Source organism: Melanerpes formicivorus, unplaced genomic scaffold, assembly GCF_026170545.1.
Source record: "Melanerpes formicivorus ecotype bairdi unplaced genomic scaffold, bMelFor1.0.p_v2 SCAF_26, whole genome shotgun sequence".
Lineage (NCBI taxonomy): Eukaryota > Metazoa > Chordata > Aves > Piciformes > Picidae > Melanerpes > Melanerpes formicivorus.
Genome location: NW_027142378.1, coordinates 3,110,718 through 3,136,784, shown reverse-complemented (window position 1 = coordinate 3,136,784; position 26,067 = coordinate 3,110,718).

Sequence of the window (26,067 nt, the reverse complement as noted above, 5' to 3'; positions counted from 1 at the left end):
CACACAAAAACACATCTGGATGGGTGTAATGGGTTGGGGCCTCAACCAGTCACAATGGGTTTTAAAGATGTCTGGAGAAGCAGACTTCACAACCTCTCTGGGCAGCCCTTATCTGAGGTCAGACACAGGAAGGAGTTTGCAATCAGGAGCCCAGGAGTTGCAAGATTCTTAAGGAATCCTGTAGGCTGGGGAGTCTTAAATGAAATTTTCAACACCTTCCTTGAAGTATTATGTCCACCAGGGATGGAAATCCAGGTCACTGCCAACACAGGCTTGTTCTGCACTGGGGAACACTTAGAGAACATTCCCACTCTTGCAGCTCCACTGGTGTGAGTGCTAGGAGGAGCTGCAGCGTTCACAGCTCTCCAGCACCAGCAGCTGTTCCAGCACTGTGTTAATTAGATTGGCACTGAGCTGCTTTAATAGATGTGATGCTCCTGACAGCTGCTGGGGTGCCATCTACACTCGGGCTGCCAGCACTGATGAAGCTGTAGTAGCGTTGGTAGCTGTGGCAATGATTTGCAGAGTTCTCTACAGCCAGCAAAGCTGAGGTGTGGGGGCTGAGGCTATAGGATGGGCGTGAATGTATAGATGTGATTGCCTTGAGTGCCTGCGTGCCCACAGCATCCTGCTTCTGGAGAAGAACCCACCTGGATCAGCTCCTGTGGGACCTACTCCAGGTGAACCTGCTCTGGCAGGGGGGGTTGGACTGGATAATCTTTGGATTCTGTGAACAGGAGGCTGAAAGGAGAGTTCATGGCTCTCTACAAGTCCCTGAGAGGAGGTTGGAGCCATGTAGAGGTTCATCTTTTCTCTCTAGTCTCAGGTGATAGAATGAGAGGAAATGGTCTGAAATTGTGCCAGGGGAGGGTTAGGTTGGAGATGAGGAAAAATGTCTTTGCTGTATGGGTGGTCAGGCATCGGAACAGGCTGCCCAGGGTGGTGGTGGTGGAGTCACCGCTCATGGAGGTGTTCAAGCAACTTGTGGATGTGGCACTTGGGGGGCCCAGTTTCATGGGCACGGTGCTCTTAGGCTGATGGTTGGACCAAATGATCTCAGAGGCCTTCACCAACTGAAAGAATTCCATGATTTTATGACTTACATGCATATGCCTGAGGTCATTTGTGAGAACCTGACAATCTCACAAGTCTTCTGGTTTGATACAGTTCTGGCTGAGGGAGAGGAGGGAAAAAGATCAGTTCAGTGTTAAGGAACAAGAATGTGAAGCACAATGTGTCCGTGTGAGAGAAAAATAGGGAGAGCACTGATCTCACTGTGCATGGCACCAGCTGCCAAGTGCTGATGGGTTGTGCATTGGCTGTTGAAGTCCTTCACAAAGCTTGCAGTGCCCAGCACATGCTGATTGTGCTGATCTCATCCACAGAATCACAGAATGGTAGGGTTCTGAAGGGACCTCTGGAGATCAGCCAGTCCAACACTCCTGCCAGAGCAGGGTCACCTAGGGCAGGTCACACAGGAATGCATCCAGGTGGGTTTGGAAAGTCTGCAGAGAAGGAGACTCCACAACCTCTCTGGGCAGCCTGCTCCAGGGCTGCAGCACCCTCACCCTAAAGCAATGTCTCCTCCTGTTGAGGTGGAACCTCCTCTGTTCCAGTTTGTACCCTTTGGACGCCTCCAGATGGAGCCTGGTCACCACCTTCTTGACCCCCCACCCCTCAGATACTGATAGACATTGGTCAGATCCCCTCTCAGCCTTCTCCTCTCCAGAATAAACAGCCCCAGGGCTCTCAGCCTTTCTTCCTAGCAGAGATGTTCCAGTCCCCCAGCCATCCTCTCAGCTCTCTGTTGAACTCTCTCCAGCAGATTAGTGTCTCTCTCGATTTGGGGGAGCCCAAAATCTTTGTGCTCCCTGCTTTTGCTCTTCCAAGCAGGATGACTTTCCAGGAAGCCAGCACATTGCTGCTGCAGCAGGGTTTATTAAGCTGCAGGAAGAGAAAGGTGTCAGTGCATCAGGATGTGTCAGAGCATTTCTCAGGCAACTTTTTGGCATTCCTCTTAACATTTTAAACAGGTAGAAACAGATCACTCAAATTGCAGCTCTAATCTTTGTTTCCCTTTTCCTTATTCTCTTTATTCAAAATAGTTCTTTAGTTCATTATTTTCTTCCCCCTTCATTGGCAGTTAGAGGCAAAAGAGCCCACATGCCCCCTGCATTGCCTTTTAAAGGGTGACCTACACACTAAACACCTTGCTTGGAACTAACCCTAATAAACTCTGAGAAGAAAATTGCAGAGGGAGTCTGTTTAAACCATCCTGTACTGCTAGGAAGAGTTTACAGAAGAGGTCAGATACTTTTCTGCATTTCTAGGTGTCTAGGAACAGATTAAAGAAGAGGTCAGATGGTTTTCTGCATTCATGGATTTCTAGGAAGATTAAAGATGAGTTCAGATGGTTTTCTGCATGCATGAATGTCTAGGAACAGGCTAAGGAAGAGTTCAGATGGATTTCTGCATGCATGAATGTCTAGGAACAGGTTAAAGAAGAAGTCAGGTGGTTTTCTGCATTTCTAGATGTCTAGGTGTCTAGATGTCAGGTTAAAGAAGAGTTCAGATGGTTTCCTGCATTCCTGGATGTCTTGGAACAGACTAAAGAAGAGTTCAGATGGATTTCTGCATTCATGAATGTCTAGGAACAGGTTAAAGAAGAGTTCAGATGGATTTCTGCATTCATGAATGTCTAGGAACACACTAAAGAAGAGTTCAGATGGATTTCTGCATGCATGAATGTCTAGGAACAGACTAAGGAAGAGTTCAGATGGATATCTGCATTTCTAGATGTCTAGGTGTCTAGATGTCAGGTTAAAGAAGAGTTCAGATGGTTTTCTGCATCCATGAATGTCTAGGAACAGGTTAAAGAAGAGTTCAGATGGTTTTCTGCATCCATGAATGTCTAGGAACAGGTTAAAGAAGAGTTCAGATGGATTTCTGCATTCCCAGACTGGATGTCTAGGAACAGTTTAAAGAATTGTTCAGATACTTTTCTGCTTTTCTAGATGTCTAGGAACAGATTAAAGAAGAGGTCAGCTGGTTTTCTGAATTCATGGATTTCTAGGAACAGGTTAAAGAGTTCAGATGGTTTTCTGCATTCCTGGATGTCTTGGAACAGATTAAAGGACTGTTCAGATACTTTTCTGCATTCCTGGATGTCTTGGAACAGATTAAAGGACTGTTCAGATACTTTTCTGCATTCCTGGATGTCTAGGAACAGACTAAAGAAGAGTTCAGATGGATTTCTGCATTTGTGAATGTCTAGGAACAGGTTAAAGAAGAGTTCAGATGGATTTCTGCATTCATGAATGTCTAGCAACAGATTAAAGAAGAGTTCAGATAGTTTGAAATGCAGACAAAAGGTAGCAAACCCTTCCCCCCGCCCCCCCACCTCTTTATTTCAGCCTATCTAGCAGAACTGGCAGGGCTCCCTCAGCTCTTCCCTGTCTCTACCCACAGAGAGGACTAAAGTCAGTGCCCATCTCCTTTTCCAGAGCAATGCCCACACGTTCACACGAAATGAAATTCTCATTTGCAGCTAAATTGCCTGTGGCAAACGCTCAGAACTCCTCCACTGCTCGCCTGATGAATCGTCTGCCCAGCCATGTGCACGCTCGGTTCTTCTAACCCTTGTTTTACTCCAGCCCAGGCTCCCACAGAGTTTAGCTTTAAAAATTCAATAGTCTAAATCTGGTAAATTGGAATGTGAAGGGAAAAAGCCTGGGCTGCTTAAACTCTTCTGTGTTAAAATAGCTGCCAATTCCTTTCTACTTGCCTGGTGGAAAAATCCCGCCCCCCCCCCCCCCCCCCAATTTTCTTTCTTTCTTACTGAGGAAATCTCACAGCTTTGAAAAATGCAGCATCAAAGTCCAGTGTGGATTTGTTGTGCTGATTACTTTCTTGTATTTAAAGCAGAAAATGAAAGCAGCAGCCTGGTTTAGAGAGCCTGTGCTGGGGTCGTTGGAAGGCAACACACACAAATGAAGTTTACGCTTTAGAGCTCCCCAGGAGCCAGCAGTGCCCTCATGCTGCCCAGCAGGCAGCTGTGAGCTGGGCTGCAGCCAGAGCAGTGTGGGCAGCAGGGCAAGAGAGGGGATTCTACCCCTTGACTCTGCTCTGTTCAGACCCCACCTCCAATCCTGCTTCTAGTTCTGGTGTCCCCAGCATAAGAAGGACACAGAGCTGGTGGACTGAGTCTAGAGGAGGCCACAACGATGCTCCAAGGGCTGGAGCACCTCTGCTGTGAGGATAGGCTGAGGGAGGTGGGGATGTTCAGCCTGGAGAAGAGAAGGCTCCAGGGAGACCTTAGCTTTTAAATAGCTGAAGGGATTCTGCAGGAAGGCTTCAGAGGGACTTGTCCTGAGGGTGTCTGGAGACAGGACAAGGGGGAATGGTTTGAAGCTGAAGAAGAGCAGGGTTAGACTGGATTTTAGGCAGAAGTTCTTCAGTAGGAGGGTGGTGAGACTGTGGAACAGGCTGCCCAGGGAGGCTGTGGATGCCTCCTGCCTGGGAGTGTTCAAGGCCAGGCTGGATGAGACCTTGAGCAAACTGGGCTAGTTGAGAGGTGTTCCTGCCCGTGGCAGGGGGGTTTGGAGTAGACGCTCTCTGAGGTCCCTTCCACCCTGAGCCATTCTGTGGTTCTATGATTTTTGTGTGTCTCTGTTTATAAAACCTGTGCTGCAAAGTGCTGAAAGGAGCTGTGAAGTGCAGGCATTTGAGGCAGTCAGGACATGGTCATGAAAGGTCTTCAGAAGAGCAGTGCCTGGCTGTGATCTGACCTAACCAATGTGACTACTACAAATCGACACAAGCACTGCTCTGGGTAGGGCCATGCTGCAGCTCTGAAGCCTCTCTCCCAGTGGCATGCTAGAAGTGCTGTGACATTTAATCCACAGGAACAGAGCAGGTGGCACTTTGGGACATGGTTTTGTGGAAAGGGTGGTGTTGGGCTGCCAGTTGGACTTGATGACCTTAGAGGTCTTTTCCACCCTTGATGATTCTGTAATGACTGCAGTCCAAGTCCAGGTTTGACTTCAGATATCACTGTCTGAAGATCCTGCTCATCATAAAGGGCTTTCAGTTTTACCCTCAACTTGCCTCCAACCAAACATCTGTAAGAGTATCAAGTCTCACTTCCACCCTTATGATAGAGGAAGTGTCTGTATGTCTGGACACAAGCCAAGGAATGAGTTATTGGAGGCACTAAGTGCAGAGACAGCTCTGGGGTTGGCCTTCAGTGGCATACTGGCTGTGATGCTTCATCTTTCCCCATGCTGTATTTACAGTGAGGGTGGTGAGACACCAGACAAAGGTTGCCCAGGGAGGTTGTGGAATCCTAGAATTGTTTTGGTTGGAACAGCCCTCTGAGATCCTCAACCACCAACCCAGCACCACCCTGGCCATTAAACCACGCACCCAAGTGCCACGGACACAGGTTTCTTGAGCGCCTCCAGGGATGGTGACTCCCCCACTTCCCTGGGCAGCACATTCCAATCCCTGACCACTCTTACAGGAAAGGAATTTTTCCTAACTTCCAACCTCAGTCTCCTGTGGCACAATTTCAGGCCTTTCCCTCTCATCTATCACTTGTTACTAAGGAGAAGAGACCAAGCCCCACCTCATACCAACCTCCTTTCAAGGAGCTGTAGAGAGCAACAAGGTCTCCCCTTGGCTTCCTTTTCTCCGGACAAAACATCCCCAGTTCCCTCAGCTGCTCCTCACCAGCCCTGCTCTCTAGACCCTTCACCAGCTTTGTTCTGTTGTTGTGGCTTTTAATCCTTCAGGAATTATTCAAATCAATGACCAGCTGTCATCTTTTAAAATAACCTGTTTTGATTAACATAGAGGGGGAAAAAGGTTTAGAGATGCAGGTGTGTGCTACATCTGTGTGTCTGTGTGTGTAGGAATATATATCTCATACTATCCACTAGATGGACTCTTGAATAGAGGGTTCAGAATCAAAATGCAGGCTCCTGGGAAGGAGAAACGTCTGCTGCTAAAGCTACCGCGAGTCTGACTTAAAGCGGCAGAGCTGGAGACAGGAGCTTCTGCAGCTGCAAGTGCTGCCAGCACAAGGGCTGACTGCGATCTGCTAGGAGAGAGGATCTGGCTGGCTCCCCTTGCTCTCTCTAGTGACAGTGTTGGAAAGACCCAAGGATATCACAGAATATTAGGGGTTGGAAGGGACCTCCAAAGATCATCCAGTCCAACCCCCCAGCCAGAGCAGGATCACCTGGAGCAGGTCACACAGGAACACATCCAGGTGGGTTTTGAATATCTCCAGAGAGGGAGACTCCACAACCCCTCTGGGCAGCCTGTTCCAGGGATCTGTCACTCTCACAGTGAAGAAATTCTTCCTCCTGTTTCCATTTAACTTCCTATGCCTCAGCTTCCGCCATTACCCCTTGTGCTGGCATCGGGCATCCCCCAGCAGAGCCTGGCTCCAGCCTCTGGGTACTCACCCTGCACGTCTTTATCAACAGCAATGAGGTCACCGCTTCACCTCCTCTCCCAGCTCAAGAGCCCTCAGCTCCCTCAGCCTCTCCTCACAAAGAGATGTTCCACTGCCTTCGGCATCTGTGTGGCTCTCTGCTGGACCCTCTCAAGCAGTTTCCTGAGGTCCTTCTTGAACTGAGTGGCCCAGAACCAGATGCAATTCTCCAGATGTGGCCTCACCAGGGCAAAGTAGAGGGGAAGGAGAGCTTCTCTCGACCTACTGACCTCACTCTAGCCATCAGTCTCAGAGATCTGTGACTACACAAAGCATTGTCAGGGCTTGAGGTGATCTAAGTTAGACCTCTCTTATGTGCTCAGAGTGCCTGTAAGGGCACCATATGGCCATGAAACTGGGGAAGGTATGTGCTGAAATGCACTAATAATGAGCTTTAGCAGAAAACTGAACATTCTGCAGGCTTCTTCACAGTTGCTGTCTTCAGTTACTTTGGGGTGTTTTAGTCACAAGCTAAATTACCATTGCTTGTCATGTTGGTTTCTTGCCTACTTTAAATTGCTCCTTTTCACTTCACTTGCTTCATATCACAGAATCACAGGATGTTAAGGCTTGCAAGGCACCTCCAGAGATCATCCAGTCCCCTGGAGATCACCAGTCCAACCCCCCTGCCAGAGCCGAATCACTTCGGGCAGAGCACACAGGAATGCATCCAGGTGGGTCTTGAAAGTCTCCAGAGAAGGAAACTCCACAACCTCTCTGGGCAGCCTGCTCCAGGGCTCCAGCACCCTCACCATACAGCAGTGTCTCCTCATGCTGAGGTGGAACTTCCTGTGTTCCGGCTTGTCCCTGTTGTTCCTTGTCCTATCACTGGGTACCACCAAACAGAGCCTGGCACCTTGATCCTGACACCCAGCCCTCAGGTACTGATAGACATTAATCAGATGGCCTCTCAGCCTTCTCTTGTCCAGACTCAACAGCCCCAGAGCTCTGTGTCTTCTAGTCCCCCAGTCATCCTCATGGCTGTCTGCTGGACTCTCTCCAGCAGATCCCTGTCTCTCTTCAGCCGGGGAGCCCAAATCTGGATTTGCCAAACAGTATCACAGTATCACTAAGGTTGGAAGAGACCTCAAAGATCATCGAGTCCAACCTGTCACCACAGACCTCATGACTAAACCACGGCACCAAGTGCCACGTCCAATCCCCTCTTGAACACCTCCAGGGGTGGGGACTCCACCACCTCCCTGGGCAGCACATTGCAATGATGAATGACTCTCTCGGTGAAGAACTTTCTTCTCATGAAGTCTGGCTGGCAGCAGCCATTCCACTAGACTCGTTCTTTTTAACTCACCTCGGCCATACAGCTGTAGTTATACCTACAGGAAGAGACAGAAATGACCTCCAGAGAACACGCACAGGGCTGTCAGACTAGTGCTATATTATCTCCTCACTCAGCTCTGACATCAGAAACGAGCCAGAGAATAGTCAGGGGAGAAAAAAGGAAAAAGATATCAGTGAAGCTTTGTGACTAATCCCCACTCTTATTCCACCTTCTTTCTATTTCATGCAGCGAAGAAGGCTGAAGGAGCTCTTCAGCAGCTGGGGCTTGATGAAGGTCCTGGGATACTTGACTATAGAATTGAGTGAAGAATACATAATGACTCACCTGATGCTTGACAGAAATAGTCAATGAAATCAGGGCTGAGGCATCCTGATAGTAACCAGACAATGAAGCACGGAAACCAGAAGTGCCTTAGCGCCGTGAGAGTGGATTGGATTCACAGACTCGCCGAATGGGTTGGGTTGGGTTGGAAGGGACCCTGAAGATCAGTCAGGGTACAACCCCCCTGACGCAGGTAGGGAGAATTCCCACCACGCCAGGTTGTTTGTGGCCTCTTCCAAACCTGGCCTGGAACACCTCCAGGGAGGGGGCATCCACAACCTCCCTGGGCAACCTGTTCCAGTGTTTTACCACCCTCACTGCAAAGAATTTCTTCCTAATCTCCAGTCTCAATCTGCCCTCCTCAAACTTCAGTCCATTGCCCCTCATCCTATCCCTACAAGCACTTGTCAAAAGTCCTTCCCCAGCTTTCTTGCAAGCCCCTTTCAGGTACTGGAAGTCCCTCCCCAGCCTTCCTTTAGATCCCCTTCACATAGTGATATGGAGCTCTAATGTCTCCCTAGAGTCTTCTCCAGGCTGAACAACCCCAATTCTCTCAGCCTTTCTTCAGAGCAGAGGTTCTCCAGCCCCCTGATCATCTTGGTGGCCCGCCACTGGAGCCACTCCAGCAGGTCTCCGGCACATCTTTGTAGTACTTTTTGGGAAGTACATTCAACTTCACAGAGTTTTTGCTTTTCAATGGCAGTCCAAGGCCAAGCCAGTCTGCTTGTGTTTCGGGTCTGTGGTGGTCTGTGGACACATCACTCCCTGTGTGAACAGACTGACAGTGCAATGTGTGATGTATCGGTAGCTGAAGGGGGCCTACAAGAAATCTGGGGAGGGACTTTTGAGTGTGCCAGGGAGTGACAGGACTGGGGAGAATGGAGCAAAACTAGAAATGGGTAGATTCAGATTGGATGTTAGGAGGAAATTTTTCCCCATGAGGGTGGTGAGAGACTGGCACAGGTTGCCCAGGGAGGTGGTGGAAGCCTCATCCCTGGAGGTTTGTAAGACCAGGCTGGATGTGGCTGTGAGCAACCTGCTGTAGTGTGAGGCGTCCCTGCCCATGGCAAGGGGTTTGGAACGGGATGATCCTTGAGGTCCCTTCCAACCTTGACAATTCTGTGATTCTATGTGTAACTAAAAGTTGACAGAATGATGGAGGCAAAGGATTGCAGGGAACTTCATGGGGTCACCTAGCCCTGTATGTTCCTTGTAGCATTCCTGATGGTTTTCCATTCTTTCCGCTATCAGTGGCTATAGCTGACTTAGAACCTGCCAAAGACAGTGGCTCTGGGGCTTCCCCAAGCATTCTGTGACCACAGTTTGTCCTCTCTGTCATTGGAGGCTGGTTTATTTTTTAATCCAAAGCCCCTTCCTGTATCCTGTGCCTTTGGTCTCATCACCATTCATTTCTTCTCCCTGTTTGCTGTGCACTCAAAGGCCAAGATGATTTCCTTCCTCATTCCAGCAGGTTTTGGTGTCATTGAAACTGTTTCCTATTCCCCTTTTTTCCCTTTTTTTTTTTTTTTTTGGTTATCTTTTTTAACCTCCTTTCTTCTATTCTAAACCCTGATTCAAACGATCATGACAGTTCTGGAGGAAGAAGTCTTATGTTTCAATCTAAGCCTAATATTAGTAGATACATCAAGTGGATTTGAGAGGCCAACTTCATTAGATTTTGAAATGAAATTGGGATTCACTGTTCCTTCCAGCCAGGGATGACTGATTGCTCTTCACATAACATCAGCCTGTTGCCATGGCCTTCCGTGGGAGTTCTGCTGCCGTGGTGATAAACTGTGAGCAGCTGAAGAGACAAAGGCATGCTTGAAAGGGAAAACAGGAAGTTTGTTGAGATGCTTTCTTTTCCAGGTTCCAGTCTTTTAGAACCCTTTCAGGGAAGATGTTTCTCCTAATGTCCAACCTAAACCTCCCCTTCTGCAATTTGAGGTCATTTCCTCTTGTCACAGTATAGCCAAGGTTGGAAGAGACCTCGAGGATCATCGAGTCCAACCTGTCACCACAGACCCATGACTAGACCATGGCACCAAGTGCCACGTCCAATCTCCTCTTGAACACCTCGAGGGATGGTGACTCCACAACCTCCCTGGGCAGCCCATTCCAATGACTAATGACTCTCTTGGTGAGGAACACAGTATCACAGTATAGCCAAGGTTGGAAAAGACCTCAAGGATCATCAAGTCCAACCACTTGTTCCTAGAGAAGATATCACCCCCCACCTCACTCCAACCTCCTTTCAAGGAGATGTGAAGAGCAAGAGAAGGTCTCCCCTCAGCCTCCTTTTTTCCCATGTTGAACCACCCAAGCTCCCTCAGCTGCTCCTCACCAGACCTGTTCTCCAGACCCTTCCCCTGCCTCATTGTCCTTCTCTGGACATACTCCATCAAATTTGCTGGCTGCAACCGGGCAGCTCAGGTAAGGCTTAAGAAGAGAAAGGTGATGGCTCCCCAGGTGCCACAGTTGGGAAGTGAAACATCAGAAAGGATGTGGAGGTAGTGCAGCCATTGTCACACCTAACTAAAAGGGGGTATTTCTACTCATAGACTGGGTTTGGTGGGTGTGAAGGGTTGGGTGAATCTTCCAATAGCTATGGCTGAGGTTTGTCACGAGAGGCTGTGTGGTGCAGCTGGTTTTCTGAGCTCCAAACTTGATTACCTTCCCAGAGGAGCATTACAGATACTTACAGGCTGAAGCTGGCTTAGAAGGTTGGCAACATTTTCTGCCTGGGAAGGGTTCAGGGTGGAAACCTAGCCATAAAAAAAGGCCCAGTGTTCTTTGATGAGTACCATAGAAATGAACCTTCCTCTTGCAGCACACTTCGAAGGAGTAGCTGCTTGAGTTAGTGACCTATGGAGTTCTCAGTCAGTGGAGTTCCTAGGGCATGAGTCAAAGCACTCAAGTGCCATAGGAGTGTCACTGTCTGTAGGAAGGCATCCTGGGCTGCATCAGGAAAAGTATGTCTCGCAGGTGTAGGGAGGTTCTCCTCCCTCTCTGCTCTGCCCTGCTGAGACCATGCCTGTGATACTGTGTCCAGTTTGGGGCTTCCAAGCTCAAGAGAGACAGGGATATGGTGGGTTCAGTGTGGGGGTGGGGGGGGGATGAACTAGATGACTTCCAGAGGTCACACCATTCTGGGAGGTGGTAGAAGCCTCATCCCTGAAGGTTTTGAAGGCCAGGCTGGATATGGCTGTGAGCAACCTGCTGTAGTGGTGAGGTGTCCCTGCCCATGGCCAGGGGGATTGGAACTAGATGATCCTTGAGATCCCTTCCAACCCTGACAATTAATTCTATGATTCTATTCTCTGTGTGCGATGATGTGCACGAGCTAAGATCCCCAGAAGGGCAGTGGAGCTCCTTAATGAGAGTGATCACATCAGTGAATGAGGTGGAGCACGGGAGTCGTGACGGTTAGGGAGCGAGCGAAGTTTCCTCTTCTCCCCGGCACAATTTCTGTCTGTCCTCTCTTTGTTTCAATGTGACTGCACCCGTTTGTCAAGTGACAAGAAGCCCCATGGCACGTTTGCCATCCTAAACGACTGAGCCCTGTGAATCATGCTGACAGAGATGTGTAGGAAGCCAGTCCCAAGGGAAGGAAAATATTCCTCTCGTCACATCGATGCCGCCGATGCCTCGGCCCGGATCTGGAAGGAGTAGCGAGGAGAGTGATTTTTGTTGTTGTTGTTGGTTTGTTTGCAGTGAGGGAACTTGACATTTGAGCAGACACTGCACAGTCCTTGTAATTCACAAAGCTGTCAGAGTCAACTCATACACTGCTCTTAATGTGGGGAGATTGGTTTCCACGTGATGAGCCAATTAACATTTGCTAAGTGGAAGGGTGTGGTAGTAAAGGAACAGCAGATGTGAGCCCTGCTAACTGCTGCCTTCTTTCAAATGCAGGTTCAGAAGGCTTGCTAGAAAAACATCTGTGACTACAAAGCTGTGGAAGAACTCTGTGACCAGCAGCGTGAGGGAGGCGATGCTCCCCCTCTACTCTGCTCTTGTGAGACCCCACCTGTGCTCCAGGCCCCATCCCTGGAGACACTCAAGATCAGCCTCGATGTGTCCCTGGGCAGCCTGACCTAGCTGGAGGTGTTCCTGCCGAGTGCAGGGGGGTTGGACAAGATGACCTTTGAGGATCCTTTCTAACTCAATGCAATCTATGAAACTGTGCAAACAAAGTTTTAGGGGAAATCTGTTACTGATGTTTTACCAAAGGATAATTTTTGTACAGTAAAGTTCCATTCTACTTAGAATCACAGAATTGCTTTTGGGTGGAAAAGACCTTTAAGACCTTTGAGTCCAAGCATTAACCTAACGTTACCAAGTCTGCTGCTAAACCACATCCCTAAGCACAACATCTTTTAAACACCTCCAGGAATGATGATTCAACCACTGCTCTGGGTAGCCCGTTCCAGGGCTTGACAAGCTTTTCAGTGGAGAAATAGTAGAGTCACCGTCCCCGGAGATATTTAAAAGACAGATGTGTAGATGTGGCACTGAGGCACATCGTGACCTGACAGTGCTGGTTTAATGGTCGGACTTGGGGCTCCTAAAGGTCTGTCCTAACCAAACCACTACTTGGTTCCCAGCTTCATAGATCGCACCAGGTTGGAAGAGCCCCTCAAAGCTCATCTTGTCCAGCCTGCAGTCAGCAGGGACATCTCCAATTAGAGCACATCCAAACAGATCAAGTAGACCTATTATTTTTAACTGAAATCAATGTTGCCATCAATGTCAAAACACTATTAAACTATTATGAGATACTCTTGGTACTGAGAAGCAGAAAACAATTACTTGGGGGTGTTCAAGGCCAGGTTGGACGAGGCCTTGAGCAGCTGAGTCTAGTTGAGAGGCATCCAACCCAGGGCAGGGAGGTTGGAGTAGAAGATTTCTGAGGTCCCTCCCAACCTGAGCTGTTCTGTGATTCTATGATTCAGGCTTTTAGTCTCTGGCTCTCCTATCTACATTCCATTCAGTTCATCTTCAGAATTTTTATCCATCAAATATCCCCACGAATGAAATACTTGCAGGGCTACAATGTCATAGAATCATAGAATGGTAGAAAGGTTTGGGCTGGAAGGGGCCTTATAGATCATCCAGTTCCAACCTTCCCACTAGACCAGGTTGCTGAAGGCCTCATCCAGCCTGGCCTTGAGCACCCTCAGGCAGGAGGCATCCACAACCTCCCTGGGCAGCCTATTCTAGGGTCTTACCACCCTCATACTGAAGAGCTTCTTCCTAAGCTTCAGCCTAACCCTGTCCTCCCTCGGCTTCAAACCATTCCCCCTTGTCCTGTCTCTAGACACCCTCAGGAAAAGTCCCTCTGCAGCTTTCCTGTAGGATCCCTTCAGGTATTGGAAGGCAGCTATAAGCTAGAAGTTATCACCCCCTAGTTTTTCAGGCTTTTCTGAGAGTCAGACCTGTGTACAGGTCTGGAGCCCTCAATATAGGAAGGACCCGGACCTGACAGAGAGGGTCCAGAGGAGGGTCACAAGAATGACCATGGGGTTGGAGCGCCTCTGCTATGAGGACAGGCTGATGGAGCTGGGGGGGTTCAGATTGGAGAAGAGAAAGTTCCAGGGAGACCTAATAGCAGCCTTCCAGCACCTGAAGGGAGCTACAAGAAGGATGGAGAGAGACTGTTTGCAAAAGCCTGCAGTGACAGGACGAGGGACAATGGCTTCAAACTAGAGAAGAGCAGATTTAGACTGGATATCGGGAAGAAGTTCTTCACTATAAGGGTAGTGGAACACCGCAACACGTTGTCTAGGGAGTCAGTTGAGGCCCTGGAGATATTCAAGGTGAGACTGGACAGGTGTCTGGGTGACCTGATCTAGTTGAGGATGTCCCTGCTGACTGCAGGGAGGTTGGACTGGAAGACTTTTGGAGGTCCCTTCTCCTTTTGGCCTGAACCGTTCTGTGATTCGTGTTCTTGCTGATCTTTGAGGTCTCCTCCAATCCTGGTGATCCTGTGATCCCATCAAGCTGTGTGCTGCAGCAGGGCTGCAGCTGCTATAACAATGCTCTGGGAGCTGTTGCATAGATAATGTTTTGTACCAGGCTGGAATCAGATTGCTGGGGGGATGGTTGGAGAAGGTTAAGAAGAGGACAAATCACTGTTGTTGTTCTACAGCGGCGGTTAGCAGTGATTTGAGAGCAGAATAACGCACATTCTGGCTTTGCCCTTAATGGGTGCTGCATGACAAGTGATAAAAGTTATGAATTACTTCCATCAGGCTTCACGTTTCCCCCTGCTTTTTAGTTCCTATTGCACAGCCTGATGCAATTGCCCATTTGGCAGCTCTCCTTGTCAATCAGCTGCTGATGCATCAGCCAGGCAAACAACAGATCACACACTGGATCATCTATGAGGACTTCCTGGCACAGCTCCCAGCATCCAATTAATTCTTTGCAAGGTATCCCAATGCAATCAGAGCTATCCACATTGCTCCTGGACCAGTTGCGGTTCCTCGCTGTATCACAGCCTGAGGCTTCAGGGTGCGCCTCTCTTGTTGCCCAGTGTGCCCCACAGGCCCTTCCTCTCCAGAAAACAGACAGCTCTGCTGCTTTTGGCATTAGTTCCTCAGCTCAGGACATCAGCATCAGGTTCTGGTTTTGCAGCTCTGTAGGGATACCTATGGCAGTGTGAAAACCTCCTCCTTCCTCTGCTCTGCCCTGCTGAGATCATAGCTGCAGTACTGTGTCCTGTTCTGGGCTCCCTCTCTCAGGAGGGACAGGGGTCTGCTGGAGAGAGTCTGACAGAGAGCCATGAGGACGACTGGGGGACTGGAACATCTCTGTTGTGGAGAAAGACTGAGAGCCCTGGGGCTGTTTAGTGTGGAGAAGAGAAGGCTGAGAGGGGATCTGATCAATGTCTATCAGTATCTGAGGGGTGTGTGTCAGGATGAAGGTGCCAGGCTCTTTGCAGTTGTGCCTAGTGACAGGACAAGGAACAGCAGGTACAAGCTGGAACACAGGAGGTTCCACCTCTACATGAGGAGACACTTCTCTATGGTGAGGGTGCTGGAGCCCTGGAGTAGGCTGCCCAGAGAGGCTGTGGAGTCTCCTCTGCAGACTTTCAAAAGCTGGATATGTTTCTGTGTGACCTACCCTAGGTGATACTGCTCTGGCAGGGGGGTTGGACTGGATGACCTCTGGAGGTTCCTTCCAACACCTAGCATTCTGTGGTTGTGTGATAGGTGGCTCTCAGAGCTGTCCTACACAGAGCAGTTGTATGGACTGGTAAATAGATTTGAATTCTAAGGATACTAAGGGGAGGACTTCCATATGTAAATCATTCCATAAATCAACTCTCAAAATCCAGTTACAGACCACAGAGTTACTGACTTAGCAGTTCCATCTAAACCATTGATTCTGGAGAGCTTTAAGGATAATTTACTTAAGTCAAGGTTACCTTAATTATGGAAACCTGATTAATTGCTGCAGCTTTCTGGCTTTCTTGAAACATATTAATCCTAATATAGGCACCCAGGCACCAAAGCCTGGATGAATACCAAGCACCGTGTACGTGGCACGGAACGCGTGGTCTGGGCAGCGCCAAGGTTCCGGTCAACGACGCTTTATTCCCACCTGGTCCTACTGCCCCAACTTTGTGCAGTCCTCCCTGGCCAGTCCAGCAACTTGACCATGAAATGTAAGACATCCAACAGCCCAGGAACACGCTGCAGAAATGCAGCACAGAAAGAAAAAATGAGCCGAGGGCCACTTTGATCAGCACAGAGTTTCAGGATTGTTTGGGTTGGAAGAGACTTTTAAGGTCATTGAGTTCAACCTAAAGTTATCATGGCCAATCACAGAATGGTTTGGCTTAGAAGGGAGATCTACTCCAATCTCCCCACCCTGGGCAGGGATGCCTCTTAACCAGACCTGGCTCTTTGTGTTGACATCTCGCTTTTTTTCTCTGATCTCAGCCTTTCTACTCGTGGTCGGCTGAGCTACTACAGCCACAGAAGCACAGAATGGCTCCGGTTGGAAGTGACCTCAGAGATCATCTACTCCAACTTCAGGGACGCCTCAGGGCAGGGACACCTTCCGCTAGGCTCAGCTGCTCGAGGCCTCATCCAGCCTGGCATTGAACACCTCCCTGGGCAGCCTATTCCAGAGTCCCACTACCCTCATACTGAAGAACTTCTTTCTAAGTTCCAATCTAAACCTGCTCTCCCTCAGCTTCAAACCATTCCCCCTTGTCCTGTCTCTAGGACACCCTCATGGAAAGTCCCTCTGCAGCCATTCTGTGGGATCCCTTCAGGTATTGGAAGGCAGCTCTGAGGTCCCCCCGGAGTCTTCTCCTGTCTAGAATCCCTTCCCCCTATATCCCAAATATCTTGTACCCTATAAATCCCTCTGTAAAGTCATTCTCTTCCTCTTTCTTCCCTCTCTGCTCCCGTGGGGGATGCTCACTATCGGGTAATGCCGGGGGGGGGTAATCTCCAAGGTCTCTTAGGCCTGACTAGGCCTAATGCCAGAGGAGAAGGGGGCAGGGGGGCAGTCTCAGACCTGGCCAGCCTGAGAACATGCTAGCAGGGCGGGGGTGGGGGGAGAAAGAGCCCTTGGGGGGATTTGGGTATACCCTCAGGTGGGAAGAAGGGAAGTGTTGGGAGGCTTTGGGTGTTCTATAGGGGACTCTATACGCTCGGGGTGTCTTTGACGCTATGCTTTGTAGCTTCTGTAAAACACCAATTGTTTTTCATAGAATCAGCCAGGTTGGAGGAGAACTCCAAGATCATCCAGTCCAACGTATCACCCAGCCCTATCCAATCAACTAGACCATGGTACTAAGTGCCTCATTCAGTCTTTTCTTGAAGATCTCCAAGGACAGTGACTCCACCACCTCCCTGGGCAGCACGTTCCAATGGCTAACTCTCTCTCTGTGAAATGCTTTCTGCTTTTCCATTTAAACTTTCCCTTCACTTTTTCAATCCATTTGTGTGAGTGTCATTTTTTTGCCCTTTTCAGGGGCAAGAGAGGGTCTGCCTGCCCTCAAACCAGGACAGCTGTATTGTTTTGGTATTAACATCTCTCTGCTCCTTTCTCCCTTCCTTTTGTACAGGGGCGTCTGGGTGGGCAGAAAAGGAGAAGCTAGTAGCTTCCCCTGGCCTTTGACCAGGGGGATCCTTGTGCTGTTTATTAATTGTACATCCCTGTAAATATTGCCAATACTGGATATATTTTGTGCACATTCATTGCATTCCATTATAGATTGTAGCTTTGGCTTCTAAATGCAGCTTTCATTTGCTTCTAGCTCGGCTGGGCTGGCAAAGTTAACATTGAGGGGGAAATTTCAACCCACCACATTACCAAAAAAAAACCAAGGAAAAGCAAAAAAGGAAGAAAATAAAAGGAGGAAAAGAGCACAGAAGCACTAACAGCACCCTCCAGCCACACCGTTTCAAATGTAGAAGGCGCTGAATTCCAGCAGGGCAGTTTTCAGTTTCTATTGCTGCTCAAAATGACTAAATGTAGAAGCAATTGAAAAAAATCTGCCAGGGTATTTTTTCCACCTCACAGCCATCTGACCCTGCCTGAATGGGGGTTAAAGGGATGTTAGTAAAAGCAGCACATGACCAATAATTCTTCCCTTTCCTTTGAGGTACAACAGGCAAAGGCTGAGAGGTGTGAAGTTGGCAGGAGTGTGAAAACAAAATCGTGATGAAATGCGAGTCGAATGAAAATAAATGGAACGTTCCCCGACCCCAGGGCTCGCGGTCTCCAGCCCAAGAGTCAGCCCGAGCTGTGAAGCTGCCTCTGCTTCAGCATCACCGAGGCCTGCCACTGCTCCTACCTGCCCGCAGTACCTCTCGGCAGGCAGAAACTGTTAGCCGGGCTAAGGAGCACAGCTGACTGCAGCTGGCTACAGGTGGTGCTCATAGCCTGGGTGGAGGTCAAAGCAGTCACCTTTACAGCTCCACTGGGCAATGATTAAAAGTATTAAGGAGATGGAAAGAGAAATGATTGCTTGACCATGAGCCTCATTTTCCATGTGTGACACAAAACCTAAACTAAATCAGTGATGGTCTCCTCAGAAGCAGAGAGCCACAAGCCCGCAGGAAGGGAGGTAAGACCTGTGGCGGCTTGGGGCTGCTGCTGAGCAGCCTGTGTGTCTCCCAAACAGGAGTCTCCTGCAGCGAACACTGCTGCTGAGGAAATGCTCTAGGTTCTGGACTTCCAATAATGGTTGAAAAGTTCTGCAGCCATAGACCTGACGCTCGGTTCTCGTTCTCTGTGTCTGCCCCCAAATGGAGTTGGAATCACAGAGTGGTTTGGGTTGGAAGGGACCTCAGACGTCATCTATTCTCATCCGCTGTCAGGGGCAGGATGCCTCACAAGTAGACTTGGCTGCCGGAGGTCTCATCCAACCTGGCCTTGAACACCCCCAGGCAGGAGGCAGCCACAGCCTCCCTGGGCAGCTTGTTCCATGTCTCAGCACCCTCACTGGAAAGAATCTCTTCCTAATCCCCAGTCTCAATCTGCCCTCTTCCAGCTTCACCCCATTGCCTCTCATCCTATCACTACTCAGCCTTTGTCAAAAGGCTGTCAATGGCTCCATGTCCCAGTGGAGGCCAGTGACAAGCGGAGTCCCTCAGGGATCAGTCCTGGGACCTGTCTTATTCAACATCTTTGTGGGTGACATGGACAGTGGCATTGAGTGCACCCTCAGCAAGTTTGCTGATGACACCAAGCTGTGTGGTGCAGCAGACACGCTGGAGGGAAGGGAGGCCATCCAGAGGGACCTTGACAGGCTGGAGAGGTGGGCACAAGCCAACCTCATGAAGTTCAATAAGAGCAAGTGCAGGGTCCTGCATCTGGGTGGAGGCAATCCCAGGCACAAATCCAGGCTGGGCAGTGACTGGCTGGAAAGTAGCCCTGAGGAGAGAGACTTGGGGGTGCTGGTGGACAAAAAGCTCAACATGAGCTCTCAATGTGCACTTGCAGCCCGCAAAGCCAATCAGATCCTGGGCTGCATCAGGAGAAGTGTGGCTAGCAGGGCGAGGGAGGTGATCCTCCCCCTCTACTCAGCCCTGGTGAGACCCCACCTGGAGTACTGTGTCCAGTTCTGGAGCCCCTATTCCAAGAGGGACGTGGAGGTGCTGGAACGTGTCCAGAGAAGGGCCACAAGGATGATCAGAGGGCTAGAGCACCTCTCCTATGAGGACAGACTGAAGGAGTTGGGACTGTTCAGTCTGCAGAAGAGAAGGCTCCGAGGTGACCTAATTGTGGCCTTCCAGTATCTGAAGGGGGCCTACAGGAAGGCTGGGGAAGGACTTCTCAAGATCTCAGGCAGTGATAGGACTAGGGGGAATGGAATGAAGCTGGAGGTGGGGAGATTCAGGCTAGATGTGAGGAGGAGGTTCTTCACCATGAGAGTGGTGAAACCCTGGAATGTGTTGTCCAGGGAGGTGATCGAGGCCCCGTCCCTGGGGGTGTTTAAGAGCAGGCTGGATGAGGCTCTGGCCAGCCTGATCTAGTGTGGGGTGTCCCTGCCCGTGGCAGGGGGGTTGGAACTAGATGATCCTTGTGGTCCCTTCCAACCCTGAATGAAACTATGAAACTATGAAAAGCTTCTTCCCAGCTTTCTTGTAGCTCCCTTCAAGTTCTGGAAGGAGTTGGAAGAACTCTTGTAGTGAAAACTTGCTCCACTCTCTCCTGGTTTGGGAGCTCCCAGCTGATGAAATTGCCACTGTGTGCCACGTGGCACCCAGGAGGCAAGCAGCTAAATACTCAGTGTCTCCAGAAAGGATGGAAACTGCTTCCCGCTCTGCCCGGAGCCTGCACCAAGCCTCCCTGCAGTGCTCTTGGCTCTGACCTTTTATCTCGTGTTAAAATGTGATAAACTCGAGTCATCCTCGCTAGGTGGGTTGGGCATCAACTTGGGAAGATATTTCCCAGGTGAGCTGTGTTTGCTGGAATATGCTTGGCACCATCTGCTAGCTGAGAGATTTTGAAGGGCTAGGAAGGGCCTGGACTTAGCTCTGAGGAGCTAAATCAAGTCAATGTGCCACAAACCCACCACCAGATGCCAAAAGCAGGAGCAGTGATTTCAACTAAGTGTCCTGCTTGGCTGGGATGATCCCAGGCCAGCCCTGTGATTCAGACCCCAGCACAGCTGACTGCAGTTGGCTACAGGTGGTGCTCATAACACCACAACCAGTATAAAGGGGGAAGTTTGGTGGAAAGGGGCAGCCTTTACCTGGGCTCCTCCTCAATTTGCCCCTGCTGCCCCTCGATGCTATGTGACTTTCTGGACTTTGCCTTCACATTGGTCTTCATTTGGCTGGGCTTGGATGGGTGTGGGACTTTGTGGACATAGCTAGGTAAGCTGCGCAGGGCTGGGCTTGGGACCCTTCTTGCTGGGCTGGGCTGGGTTTGCCTTGCGCCTCTTCTTGCTGGGCTGGGCTGGGCTGGACTTGACTTGCGTCTCTGCTTTGTGGGTTGGGTTGGCCTTGCGTCTCTGCTTAGTGGGTTGGGTTGGCCTTGCGCCTCTGCTTAGTGGGTTGGGCTGGATTGGGTTGGACTTGCGCCTCTGCTTAGTGGGTTGGGCTGGGTTGGGTTGGCCTTGCGCCTCTGCTTACTGGGGTGGGCTGGGCTGGCCTTGCGCCTCTGCTTACTGGGGTGGGCTGGGCTGGCCTTGCGCCTCTGCTTACTGGGGTGGGCTGGGTTAGGTAGGACTTGCGCCTCTGCTTAGTGGGGTGGGCTGGGTTGGGTTGGACTTGCGCCTCTGCTTAGTGGGGTGGGCTGGGTTGGGTTGGACTTGCGCCTCTGCTTAGTGGGGTGGGCTGGGTTGGGTTGGACTTGCGCCTCTGCTTAGTGGGGTGGGCTGGGTTGGGTTGGACTTGCGCCTCTGCTTAGTGGGGTGGGCTGGGTTAGGTAGGACTTGCGCCTCTGCTTAGTGGGGTGGGCTGGGTTGGGTTGGACTTGCGCCTCTGCTTAGTGGGGTGGGCTGGGTTGGGTTGGACTTGCGCCTCTGCTTAGTGGGGTGGGCTGGGTTGGGTTGGACTTGCGCCTCTGCTTAGTGGGGTGGGCTGGGTTGGGTTGGACTTGCGCCTCTGCTTAGTGGGGTGGGCTGGGTTGGGTTGGACTTGCGCCTCTGCTTAGTGGGGTGGGCTGGGTTGGGCTGGCCTTGCGCCTCTGCTTACTGGGTTGGGCTGGCCTTGCGCCTCTGCTTAGTGGGGTGGGCTGGGCTGGGCTGGCCTTGCGCCTCTGCTTACTGGGGTGGGCTGGACTTGCGCCTCTGCTTAGTGGGGTGGGCTGGGCTGGCCTTGCGCCTGTGCTTGCTGGGTTGGGCTGGACTTGCGCCTCTGCTTAGTGGGGTGGGCTGGGTTGGCCTTGCGCCTGTGCTTGCTGGGTTGGGCTGGCCTTGCGCCTCTGCTTAGTGGGGTGGGCTGGGCTGGCCTTGCGCCTCTGCTTACTGGGTTGGGCTGGCCTTGCGCCTCTGCTTACTGGGGTGGGCTGGCCTTGCACCTCTGCTTAGTGGGGTGGGCTGGGTTGGGTTGGACTTGCGCCTCTGCTTAGTGGGGTGGGCTGGGCTGGCCCTGCGCCTCTGCTTACTGGGGTGGGCTGGCCTTGCGCCTCTGCTTACTGGGGTGGGCTGGGTTGGGTTGGCCTTGCGCCTCTGCTTACTGGGGTGGGCTGGGTTAGGTTGGACTTGCGCCTCTGCTTACAGGGCTGGGTTGGCCTTGCGCCTCTGCTTAGTGGGTTGGGCTGGGTTGGGCTGGCCTTGCGCCTCTGCTTAGTGGGGTGGGCTGGCCTTGCGCCTCTGCTTAGTGGGGTGGGCTGGACTTGCACCTCTGCTTACTGGGGTGGGCTGGGCTGGCCTTGCGCCTCTGCTTACTGGGTTGGGTTGGCCTTGCGCCTCTGCTTACTGGGGTGGGCTGGCCTTGCGCCTCTGCTTACTGGGCTGGGCTGGGCTGGCCTTGCGCCTCTGCTTACTGGGGTGGGCTGGGCTAGGTTGGACTTGCGCCTCTGCTTAGTGGGGTGGGCTGGGTTAGGTTGGACTTGCGCCTCTGCTTAGTGGGGTGGGTTGGGTTGGGTTGGACTTGCGCCTCTGCTTAGTGGGGTGGGCTGGGTTGGGTTGGACTTGCGCCTCTGCTTAGTGGGGTGGGCTGGGTTGGGCTGGCCTTGTGCCTCTGCTTGGTGGGTTGGGCTGGCCTTGCACCTCTGCTTAGTGGGTTGGGCTGGCCTTGCGCCTCTGCTTAGTGGGTTGGGCTGGGCTGGCCTTGCGCCTCTGCTTACTGGGGTGGGCTGGCCTTGCGCCTCTGCTTACTGGGGTGGGCTGGCCTTGCGCCTCTGCTTACTGGGGTGGGCTGGACTTGCGCCTCTGCTTAGTGGGGTGGGCTGGCCCTGCGCCTCTGCTTACTGGGGTGGGCTGGACTTGCGCCTCTGCTTACTGGGGTGGGCTGGCCTTGCGCCTCTGCTTGCTGGGGTGGGCTGGCCTTGCGCCTCTGCTTGCTGGGGTGGGCTGGCCTTGCGCCTCTGCTTACTGGGGTGGGCTGGCCTTGCGCCTCTGCTTACTGGGGTGGGCTGGCCTTGCGCCTCTGCTTACTGGGGTGGGCTGGCCTTGCGCCTCTGCTTACTGGGGTGGGCTGGGCTAGGTTGGACTTGCGCCTCTGCTTACTGGGCTGGGTTGCCCTTGCGCCTGTGCTTAGTGGGGTGGGCTGGCCTTGCGCTTCTGCTAAGTGGGGTGGGCTGGCCTTGTGCCTCTGCTTATTGGGCTGGGTTGCCCATGCGCCTGTGCTTAGTGGGGTGGGCTGGCCTTGCGCCTCTGCTTACTGGGCTGGGTTGGCCTTGCGCCTGTGCTTAGTGGGGTGGGTTGGCCTTGCGCCTCTGCTTAGTATGGTGGGCTGGCCTTGCGCCTCTGCTTAGTGGGGTGGGCTGGACTTGCGCCTCAGCTTACTGGGGTGGGCTGGACTTGCGCCTCTGCTTAGTGGGGTGGGTTGGGTTGGACTTGCGCCTCTGCTTAGTGGGGTGGGCTGGGTTGGGTTGGACTTGCGCCTCTGCTTACTGGGGTGGGCTGGGTTGGGCTGGCCTTGCGCCTCTGCTTAGTGGGGTGGGCTGGGTTGGGTTGGACTTGCGCCTCTGCTTACTGGGGTGGGCTGGGTTGGGCTGGCCTTGCGCCTCTGCTTAGTGGGTTGGGCTGGCCTTGCGCCTCTGCTTAGTGGGTTGGGCTGGCCTTGCGCCTCTGCTTAGGGGGTTGGGCTGGCCTTGCGCCTCTGCTTAGGGGGTTGGGCTGGCCTTGCGCCTCTGCTTACTGGGGTGGGCTGGACTTGCGCCTCTGCTTACTGGGGTGGGCTGGCCTTGCGCCTCTGCTTACTGGGGTGGGCTGGCCTTGCGCCTCTGCTTAGTGGGGTGGGCTGGCCTTGCGCCTCTGCTTACTGGGGTGGGCTGGCCTTGCGCCTCTGCTTACTGGGGTGGGCTGGCCTTGCGCCTCTGCTTACAGGGCTGGGTTGGACTTGCGCCTCTGCTTACACGGCTGGGTTGGACTTGCGCCTCTGCTTGCTGGGGTGGGCTGGCCTTGCGCCTCTGCTAAGTGGGGTGGGCTGGCCTTGCGCCTCTGCTAAGTGGGGTGGGCTGGCCTTGCGCCTCTGCTTAGTGGGGTGGGCTGGGTTAGGTTGGACTTGCGCCTCTGCTTGCTGGGGTGGGCTGGCCTTGCGCCTCTGCTAAGTGGGGTGGGCTGGCCTTGCGCCTCTGCTAAGTGGGGTGGGCTGGCCTTGCGCCTCTGCTTACTGGGGTGGGCTGGCCTTGCGCCTCTGATTATTGGGCTGGGTTGGCCTTGCGCCTGTGCTTGCTGGGTTGGGTTGGCCTTGCGCCTCTGCTAAGTGGGGTGGGCTGGCCTTGCGCCTCTGATTATTGGGCTGGGTTGGCCTTGCGCCTGTGCTTGCTGGGTTGGGTTGGCCTTGCGCCTCTGCTAAGTGGGGTGGGCTGGCCTTGCGCCTCTGCTAAGTGGGGTGGGCTGGCCTTGCGCCTCTGCTTACTGGGCTGGGTTGGCCTTGCGCCTGTGCTTGCTGGGTTGGGTTGGCCTTGCGCCTCTGCTAAGTGGGGTGGGCTGGCCTTGCGCCTCTGCTAAGTGGGGTGGGCTGGCCTTGCGCCTCTGCTAAGTGGGGTGGGCTGGCCTTGCGCCTCTGCTTACTGGGGTGGGCTGGACTTGCGCCTGTGCTTACTGGGGTGGGCTGACCTTGCGCCTCTGCTTAATGGGGTGGGCTGGCCTTGCGCCTCTGCTAAGTGGGGTGGGCTGGACTTGCGCCTGTGCTTACTGGGGTGGGCTGACCTTGCGCCTCTGCTTAATGGGGTGGGCTGTCCTTGCGCCTCTGCTAAGTGGGGTGGGCTGGCCTTGCGCCTCTGCTTGGTGGGGTGGGCTGGCCTTGCGCCTCTGCTTGGTGGGGTGGGCTGGACTTGCGCCTCTGCTAAGTGGGGTGGGCTGGCCTTGCGCCTGTGCTTGCTGGGTTGGGTTGGCCTTGCGCCTCTGCTAAGTGGGGTGGGCTGGCCTTGCGCCTGTGCTTAGTGGGGTGGGCTGGCCTTGCGCCTGTGCTTAGTGGGGTGGGCTGGCCTTGCGCCTGTGCTTGCTGGGTTGGGTTGGCCTTGCGCCTCTGCTAAGTGGGGTGGGCTGGCCTTGCGCCTCTGCTAAGTGGGGTGGGCTGGCCTTGCGCCTCTGCTTACTGGGGTGGGCTGGCCTTGCGCCTCTGCTAAGTGGGGTGGGCTGGCCTTGCGCCTGTGCTTGCTGGGTTGGGCTGGCCTTGCGCCTCTGCTAAGTGGGGTGGGCTGGCCTTGCGCCTCTGCTAAGTGGGGTGGGCTGGCCTTGCGCCTCTGCTAAGTGGGGTGGGCTGGCCTTGCGCCTGTGCTTAGTGGGGTGGGCTGGCCTTGCGCCTGTGCTTAGTGGGGTGGGCTGGCCTTGCGCCTGTGCTTGCTGGGTTGGGTTGGCCTTGCGCCTCTGCTAAGTGGGGTGGGCTGGCCTTGCGCCTCTGCTAAGTGGGGTGGGCTGGCCTTGCGCCTCTGCTTACTGGGGTGGGCTGGCCTTGCGCCTCTGCTAAGTGGGGTGGGCTGGCCTTGCGCCTCTGCTAAGTGGGGTGGGCTGGCCTTGTGCCTCTGCTTACTGGGCTGGGTTGGCCTTGCGCCTGTGCTTGCTGGGTTGGGTTGGCCTTGTGCCTCTGATTATTGGGCTGGGTTGGCCTTGCGCCTGTGCTTAGGGGGGTGGGCTGGCCTTGCGCCTCTGCTTACTGGGCTGGGTTGGCCTTGCGCCTCTGCTAAGTGGGGTGGGCTGGCCTTGCGCCTCTGCTAAGTGGGGTGGGCTGGCCTTGCGCCTCTGCTAAGTGGGGTGGGCTGGCCTTGCGCCTCTGCTTACTGGGGTGGGCTGGCCTTGTGCCTCTGATTATTGGGCTGGGTTGGCCTTGCGCCTGTGCTTGCTGGGTTGGGTTGGCCTTGTGCCTCTGATTATTGGGCTGGGTTGGCCTTGCGCCTGTGCTTAGTGGGTTGGGCTGGCCTTGCGCCTCTGCTTAGGGGGTTGGGCTGGCCTTGCGCCTCTGCTTAGGGGGTTGGGCTGGCCTTGCGCCTCTGCTTACTGGGGTGGGCTGGACTTGCGCCTCTGCTTACTGGGGTGGGCTGGCCTTGCGCCTCTGCTTACTGGGGTGGGCTGGCCTTGCGCCTCTGCTTAGTGGGGTGGGCTGGCCTTGCGCCTCTGCTTACTGGGGTGGGCTGGCCTTGCGCCTCTGCTTACTGGGGTGGGCTGGCCTTGCGCCTCTGCTTACAGGGCTGGGTTGGACTTGCGCCTCTGCTTACACGGCTGGGTTGGACTTGCGCCTCTGCTTGCTGGGGTGGGCTGGCCTTGCGCCTCTGCTAAGTGGGGTGGGCTGGCCTTGCGCCTCTGCTAAGTGGGGTGGGCTGGCCTTGCGCCTCTGCTTAGTGGGGTGGGCTGGGTTAG